Source organism: Coregonus lavaretus (genome assembly GCF_964263955.1).
Source record: "Coregonus lavaretus genome assembly, chromosome: 15".
Lineage (NCBI taxonomy): Eukaryota > Metazoa > Chordata > Actinopteri > Salmoniformes > Salmonidae > Coregonus > Coregonus lavaretus.
Window position 1 is genome coordinate 39303880 of NC_140002.1, and position 9277 is coordinate 39313156.

Below are 9277 nucleotides of genomic sequence, written 5' to 3' on the forward strand. Positions count from 1 at the left end.
ATTTACACAGGAGAAGACCGCAGCCACTAAGACCGAGGGAGATAGACAGGAGGAAGTGACCGAGATATTTCACAAGCTGCAAAGACCACCAAACAGTGGCAGAGACTGAGGGCACCTGGTGTTTGACTCTGAATACATTTTGTTTGGGACTACAACTAGGTAAGGGAGTAGAGACACTGGTATGACAATGGAGACAGACCGGGTGATGTTGAGGCACAGAAGAGGAATAGAATTGTCCACACTGAATAGTAGCTTACTGATGTAACATTTTATTATGCCTATGATAATCTAAAAGTCCAATTGGCCTTATCCTAAAAGGAGGGGCAGATATAAAAGCTTGGATAGGGGTATTGGGTTATTGAACATATGACTGAGAAAGGGGTCATTCATTTATAGGAAGTCATAAGATTTTGCTCAATCTTATAATTATGTGTTGGTGGAGGACATTTATTACAAGAGATTTTAATGTGGGTAATGGCTAAGACGACGGTTGCCTAAGATTTGACCTGTGGTTTGATTCAGTGCATTACCATGTTCCACAGTTTTGTCTGTTATAAATAACCATACTCTATCAGAGTTCAGCATTTTACTTTCCAAGAAAAATGAGTTTTTGCTTGAGTTGAAAATGTGTTGATGTGTATTACTGTCTTAAATGTGGCATAATGCAAAATGGTTGTATTACCACTTAATAATACAGCGTCTTCAAACAAGTGAGTTGATTGTTAATTCTATGATGAAGCATCAGTTATCAAAATTGACACCTATAATAAAAGATTAGTGCTATATTTTTCCTCTAAGTATGGCTGCTTGGGATCTGTCAGTGACAGTGGAGTAGCTTGGCCTAGAGGCCCCACCTTTCAAAGTTACCGTTACCTCAGACCTGCATATTGGTGGTGTCATAGTCAAAATTGTAGACACGTAAGTTCCCTACCAATGTACACTTCAACTTCCATCTTGGGAGTATATTTTAAGATACTCATATGCAATAAAAAAATATACTGTATCTATTTTGTAATTTCTCAGGGTTGTTTATCTTTTAATCGTGGGGTGTAGTAAGTTATTATACATACAGTACCAGTCAAAAGTTCTACATTGTAGAATAATAGTGTAGACATCAAAACTATGAAATAACACATGGAATCATGTAGTAGCCAAAAGTGTTAAACAAATCAGCTTTAAACACTCCTGGCATTCTCAACCAGCTTCACCTGGAATGCTTTTCCAACAGTCTTGAAGGAGTTCCCACATATGCTGATCACTTGTTGGCTGCTTTTCCTTCACTCTGCGGTCCGACTCATCCCAAACTATCTCAATTTGGTTGAGGTCGGGGGATTGTGGAGGCCAGGTCATCTGATGCAGCACTCCATCACTCTCCTTCTTGGTAAAATAGCCCTTACTCAGCCTGGAGGTGTGTCGGGTCATTGTCCTGTTGAAAAACAAATGATAGTCCCACTAAGCCCAAACCAGATGGGATGGTGTATCGCTGCAGAATGCTGTGGTAGCCTGACTGGTTAAGTGTGCCTTGAATTCTAAATAAATCCCAGCCAGTGTCACCAGCAAAGCACCCCCACACCATAACACTCCTCTGTGCTTTACGGTGGGAAATAAACATGCGGAGATCATCCGTTCACCCAAAGTCTCACAAAGACAAATAAAATCTCAAATTTTCGCTGGTCTAATGTCCATTGCTTGTGTTTCTTGGCCCAAGCAAGTCTCTTTTTCCTCTGCAGCAGAGGTAACTCTGGGTCTTCCATTCCTGTGACGGTCCTCATGAGAGCCAGTTTCATCATAGCACTTGATGGTTTTTGCGACTGCACTTGAAGAAACTTTCAAAGTTCTTGAAATGTTCCGTATTGACTGTCCTTCATGTCTTAAAGTAATGATGGACTGTCGTTTCTCTTTGCTTATTTGAGCTGTTCTTGGTCTTTTACCAAATAGGGCTATCTTCTGTATACCCCCCCTACCTTGTCACAACACAACTGATTGGCTCAAACGCATTAAGAAGGAAAGAAATTCCACAAATAAACTTTTAAGAAGGCACACCTGTAAATTGAAATGCATTCCAGGTGACTACCTCATGAAGCTGGTTGAGAGAATGCCAAGCGTGTGCAAAGCTGTCATCAAGGTAAAGGGTGGATATTTGAAGAATCTCAAATAGAAAATATATTTTGATTTGTTTAACGCTTTTTTGGTTACTACATGATTCCATATGTGTTATTTCATAGTTTTGATGTCTTCACTATTATTCTACAATGTAGAAAATAGTAAAAATAAAGAAAAACCCTTGAATGAGTAGGTGTTCTAAAACGTTTGACTGGTAGTGTACCAAATATTTAACATATCAGAACTACATGTGTAAAAATGACAGGTCCAGCTAACACCCTGTCCAATGGCATGCCTGTGCACTTTGCTGACTCACCTCAGACTGATGCTGTGTATAAGATCTTGTCTGTCAGTCTACCTACACCTGCTCCTGAGACTATCACCAAGATGCCCCGTCCCACCAGCCTTGTGGACAAGGCCCAAGTTCACAGCAGGTGAGAGTCTGTGTGTGCACAACACACATAGATATATTTAGGTATGCGTATGTTACTCTGTATGATAGTGAGTGTATTGTTAGCGAAAAATAACAGAGTGTAATTAAATTAATTACATGTTTTTTATTGTTGACTTTAGATGGCTGGATTCATCTCGTTCCCTGCTCCAACAGGGAGTGCAGGAGCATGACAGACTGCTGCTACGCTTCAAATACTACTGCTTCCATTACCTGCAGCCCAAGGTAGGCCTGCACCACGCTTTCTGAAGAGCCATCAATTATTTCCTTCTTGTACCTCATGGTGGCCATGAATTGGGCTATGTGTAATCGGTCACTTTGTCTACCTTGTCTCCATCTCCAGTATGATGCAGTCCGTCTGACCCAGATGTATAAGCAGGCTCGCTGGGCCATCTTGCTGGAGGATGTTGACTGCACAGAGAAAGAGATTATGCTCTTTGCTGCCCTTCACGTAAACAACAAGAACAAAACTGATTGAAATGTCCCCAAAGGTTTTTCTCTGTCTATGACACATTGCTTCCCTTCTCTTTCACACTGTTATAAGTTTGTGCATTTGCTTTGTGTGGGTTACTACACTGGTAAGGTGTCAGAGCCCCAGCTGATGACATCAATTCCTGCCATGGATGACCTTGACTCTGCCCTTCAGTGTTTGGAGGTGAAGATTGATGCAGAGGAGAGCAGCACATGCTGGTTAGTCCCTCTGAATCTCCACCACACTGTAGTGGTCTGTAGCGGTGGTTATGGCTGATTTGTAAGGACACAGGAAAACAGACATGGAAAAAGTTAAATTGCAACCGCACATGACACAAAATAGACACATGGTTTTATCTCTACACAGGAAACAATGAGGATAGCACCAGAGCTGCATGACTACTTGAAAATCTTCAGGTAAGATGGGTTGACAACATACATCACTGCTGGCTGGCTGAACACCCTCTGACTCACATCCATCTTTCTGCCGGTGACAACCTTTTCCTGCCTTTGATTTTAGATTGAATATCGATCACACAAGATATATGAGACTTTCTGATAGTCTGGATGAGTTTTTATAGACACGCATACTCTCACACACAAACACACACACACACACACACACAAGCAAACACACTCTAACCGCAGCCACGGTTATATTTACATGCTCACTCATACAGACATACAACTGCGTACCCTTTCCAATGTTGCTGAAAAACCTTAGCATTCTAGTTTGTTTCATCTCACTCTCTCCTAGACCAAAGAGACTGACACTAAAGGGCTATAAGCAGTTCTGGTTCGCGTTCAACAACACATCCATCTCCTACTACAAGAGTAAAGAGGAGAGCCTCAAAGGTCAAATGTACTGACATTCACTGTGGTGAAAATGCACACCCACATGCACATAGTGTACACTCAGCCCACATTTTCACACACAACCACAACCACACAAGTTGAAACCCATGCAAAGATGTGTAGTACATAGAGCATGAGAAAGGACATTCTAGATATAATGAGGTTTCTTCACTGGTGACTTTAATAAGCCAAATGAGTCCAAACTGGTCCCATAAGGAACTACTGTGCTCCTCAGGCTGTGAGGTGGCCCCAGACGTTAGTGTGGCTGGTCAGAAGTTCTGCATCAGGCTGCTGATCCCTGGGGCTGAGGGCATGAACGAGGTCTACCTACGCTGTGAGAATGTAAGGAACACAACTCTCAGCTCACTCTGTTGGAAGCACTCTTTCCATAAATAAAAAGCTAATAGAATTTTACCATTGATTTATGTACATTTACGTCATTTAGCAGACGCTCTTATCCAGAGCGACTTACAGTTAGTGAGTGCATACATTTATTTTTTTATACTGGCCCCCCGTGGGAATCGAACCCACAACCCTGGCGTTGCAAACGCCATGCTCTATCAACTGAGCTACACGGAGCATGTACATGTACAGTGGGGAGAACAAGTATTTGATACACTGCCGATTTTGCAGGTTTTCCTACTTACAAAGCATGTAGAGGTCTGTAATTTTTTTTATCATAGGTACACTTCAACTGTGAGAGACGGAATCTAAAACAAAAATCCAGAAAATCACATTGTATGATTTTTAAGTAATTAATTTGCATTTTATTGCATGACATAAGTATTGAAGTGTACCTATGATACAAATTACAGACCTCTACATGCTTTGTAAGTAGGAAAACCTGCAAAATCGGCAGTGTATCAAATACTTGTTCTCCCCACTATATATAACCTGTCCCAAGGAATAGACCCAACTGCTACAAGAACAGTTTCCTCTTCAGTGTCATCCTGACCCTACAAATCAATGTACTATATCCCACTATGCCATGCTATGCTATGGTTTCTTTCCATATGTCCATTCCTCCCCCTTCCACTAGGAGCTGCAGTACAGCAGGTGGATGGCAGCTTGCCGTTTAGTCTCCAAGGGGAAGAAACTAGCAGGCAGCTCCTTCTCTAATGAGGTGCAGAATATCCAGTCCTTCCTGGCCATGCAGCAAACCACCCCCAGGGTCAATACTGCTCAGACTGATGAGAGCATCAACACACACAGCCTTGTATCCCCACGCTACCACAAAAAGTACAAGGCCAAACAGGTAAGAGTCATGTGATCTGGGCGGAACTCGAATGTATGGTAAGAGAAGCAAACAATAACATTCAGACTCCAGTGATTCTAACCATTCCACTGCTTTGTCAGCTGACTCCTCGCATCAGAATGTGGCCCAGCTCCCTGTAACAGATGCTCTCCTCAGGTTTCTTCAGATCTGGCAGGCTCTACCTGGCTTTGGGGTGTCTTATTTTGTGGTGAGGTGAGTACATGTCTTTTTGTCAAATAGTTTCCAGCTATCTTCCTTGTCAACATAGCACTAAATGTGATCTCACTTGAAATTACCCAAATTCGACACATTTCCTGTATAAACACAGGTTTAAGGGATGCCGTAAAGATGAGGTCCTTGGCGTCACCAACAACCGTCTCATCCGCATTGACCTCAGCACAGGAGATGTGGAGATACAACACCATGAGGCAGTGGAATGTCAACTGGGATATTCAACAGGTACGCGTCTCAGTGTCTGCATAATTATGTTTCTTCATATGTTACTTGGTCTGTCTACTGTATTATATCAAATATGTAATAATAATCATATTTAATTTGTAAAGTGCATTTCCCAGGCTCAATGCAACAATACATCAATAGGTAGAAAAACTATCACAATACATAAAAACCATAACCTACCAATTCAAAATATAAACTTTAAACAGATTAAGCGATCACATTTTAAAAGCTAGCTTGAATAGGTAGGTCTTTAGTTGTTGTTTTAAACAAGGAAATTGTAGCTGCCTCCTTGACATGTGCAGGTAGAGCATTCCAGAGCTGAGGGGCACAGATTTGTAACTGGTGTGACCAGGGCCTGGTTTCCCAATAGCGATGGAACTTATGAGTATTTTACGGTGCATCTTTCCTACAACGGCCAAAGATGTAACATGTGTTTCCCAAAACACCATGCAGAGAGAACGGTCGGTCGCTAAGTGCGTCATTGAGGCATGTGTAGATACTGATAGGATCGAAAGAAAGGCAGTGCTGCTCTCAGATCAGCTTTCTCCATTCAAATCTTACCTTAATATTATTCCACAATACTGACAATGGGTCAGCTCCTAGAGAGATATTATAATATAATATATAATAATAATATGCCATTTAGCAGACGCTTTTATCCAAAGCGACTTACAGTCATGCGTGCATACATTTTTGTGTATGGGTGGTCCCGGGGATCGAACCCACTACCTTGGCGTTACAGGCGCCGTGCTCTACCAGCTGAGCTACAGAGGACCACATGGCTGCAAATATTGAGGTGGCTTATTCTAATACTTGCTTACCTTATAATAATGCACTTAATCAATATTTGGCACATCATTACGCACATTAGGCTACATATCATGAAATATATTGAGGCAAAAATTACAGGAAGTAGCCAAATAGTAAAATAAAACCAAATTGAATGAACATGAAATACTGTACATAGGCCTATGTAGCCTATACTGTAGCTAGGCTATTTATATTTTAATGCAGTGATCTCGGTTTTCATTTGAAGCATCATTTTATGCTTAGCTTGTTTGTAACAATTGCAAAGACATTGGCTACTTTGTATTTGTAGTCAACTTCGTTGTGAAGTTATGGGTGGTCACCGAGAAACAGATAAACATATTTATTTTATGCAGTGATCTTCTGTGTATAAAGTGACGCGGTAGGGAAAGAACGCATCTAACAACACACTTAGCTGTTCTAATAATAATAATAATAATTATATATGGGACTTATAGCGCTTTTCATGGACCCAAAATTGCTTTACAATTGTAGAAATAAAAAAAACCTGGGGGGGTAGTGATGGACTCACAGATGGCTGGAGGGAGGGAGTTCCAGAGCCTAGGAGCAACCCTGGAGAAGGCCCTGTCGCTGAAGTTCTGGAGCTTCGACCTGGGGATGACAAGGTGGCCTGTTGTGGTGGAAACGAGTGCGCGTGTGGGTTGGTAGGATGTCCTTGATTTTTGTATTGGGGAAATTAAAGAACTGTTGCATTGCTCAATGGGGGGGGTAAAGGATCTGGGAGTTTAACTAATTTCTTTACAACAAAAAAATTGCAATCAGGGGTTCCCCTCACCATTTGCAATGAGATTGGTATAGTATGACTTGCGTACAGTGTTCAGTGCTTCTGTGTATGCAGTCTGATGATATGCCAGGGCCTGGCCCAACTAATTATGACTTAAATGTTTATCTGAAGACCATTTAAAGGGATACTTCAGGATTTTGGCAATGAAGCCCTTTATCTACTTTTCCGGAGTCACTCGTGGATACCATTTTTATGCTTCTGCATATACAGTGGGGGAAAAAAGTATTTAGTCAGCCACCAATTGTGCAAGTTCTCCCACTTAAAAAGATGAGAGAGGCCTGTAATTTTCATCATAGGTACACGTCAACTATGACAGACAAAATGAGGAAAAAAAATCCAGAAAATCACATTGTAGGATTTTTTATGAATTTATTTGCAAATTATGGTGGAAAATAAGTATTTGGTCAATAACAAAAGTTTCTCAATACTTTGTTATATACCCTTTGTTGGCAATGACACAGGTCAAACGTTTTCTGTAAGTCTTCACAAGGTTTTCACACACTGTTGCTGGTATTTTGGCCCATTCCTCCATGCAGATCTCCTCTAGAGCAGTGATGTTTTGGGGCTGTCGCTGGGCAACACGGACTTTCAACTCCCTCCAAAGATTTTCTATGGGGTTGAGATCTGGAGACTGGCTAGGCCACTCCAGGACCTTGAAATGCTTCTTACGAAGCCACTCCTTCGTTGCCCGGGCGGTGTGTTTGGGATCATTCTCATGCTGAAAGACCCAGCCACGTTTCATCTTCAATGCCCTTGCTGATGGAAGGAGGTTTTCACTCAAAATCTCACGATACATGGCCCCATTCATTCTTTCCTTTACACGGATCAGTCGTCCTGGTCCCTTTGCAGAAAAACAGCCCCAAAGCATGATGTTTCCACCCCCATGCTTCATAGTAGGTATGGTGTTCTTTGGATGCAACTCAGCATTCTTTGTCCTCCAAACACGACGAGTTTAGTTTTTACCAAAAAGTTCTATTTTGGTTTCATCTGACCATATGACATTCTCCCAATCCTCTTCTGGATCATCCAAATGCACTCTAGCAAACTTCAGACGGGCCTGGACATGTACTGGCTTAAGCAGGGGGACACGTCTGGCACTGCAGGATTTGAATCCCTGGCGGCGTAGTGTGTTACTGATGGTAGGCTTTGTTACTTTGGTCCCAGCTCTCTGCAGGCCATTCACTAGGTCCCCCCGTGTGGTTCTGGGATTTTTGCTCACCGTTCTTGTGATCATTTTGACCCCACGGGGTGAGATCTTGCGTGGAGCCCCAGATCGAGGGAGATTATCAATGTTCTTGTATGTCTTCCATTTCCTAATAATTGCTCCCACAGTTGATTTCTTCAAACCAAGCTGCTTACCTATTGCAGATTCAGTCTTCCCAGCCTGGTGCAGGTCTACAATTTTTTTTCTGGTGTCCTTTGACAGCTCTTTGGTCTTGGCCATAGTGGAGTTTGGAGTGTGACTGTTTGAGGTTGTGGACAGATGTCTTTTATACTGATAACAAGTTCAAACAGGTGCCATTAATACAGGTAACGAGTGGAGGACAGAGGAGCCAAATACTTATTTTCCACCATAATTTGCAAATAAATTCATTAAAAATCCTACAATGTGATTTTCTGGATTTTTTTCCCTCAATTTATCTGTCATAGTTGACGTGTACCTATGATGAAAATTACAGGCCTCTTTCATCTTTTTAAGTGGGAGAACTTGCACAATTGGTGGCTGACTAAATACTTTCCCCCCCCACTGTAAGTCAACATATAAAGAAACATGACAATTCTCCTCGCGGCGGACTCTCCATCTTTCTTGAATAAGTGTGTCGTTGCGTGCGCCAGTGATGTCAGACAGTGGCATGCAAGTGCTTTGAAATGTGTATGTCCCATATATGTGTTAAGATAATTTATTTACTAACTATTTCAGTGTCTCTGTGCGTCTCCCAAAAGGTTGTAAGTCTTTTGGATCAAGAAAAGGTCTGCATAGTCAGGCCTTTATTCATTGAGAATTTCAGAGTCCATCTTTTATACTCACACGTCATACAAAAATCCCACCCCTTTTAGGCGGGCTATATTT

The 9277-nt window shown here is 41.8% G+C and overlaps 1 pseudogene across 1 annotated transcript; it reads left to right on the forward strand.

The window, feature by feature from the left end:
- The first annotated feature begins 2361 nt into the window (after positions 1–2361).
- On the forward strand, positions 2362–5618 carry LOC311143147 (fermitin family homolog 3-like; annotated as a pseudogene). Its single transcript has 10 exons — positions 2362–2537; positions 2677–2779; positions 2898–3005; positions 3123–3248; positions 3393–3442; positions 3783–3880; positions 4116–4222; positions 4920–5135; positions 5237–5348; positions 5464–5618. The product of its transcript is annotated as a fermitin family homolog 3-like (transcript).
- Positions 5619–9277: the final 3659 nt, after the last annotated feature.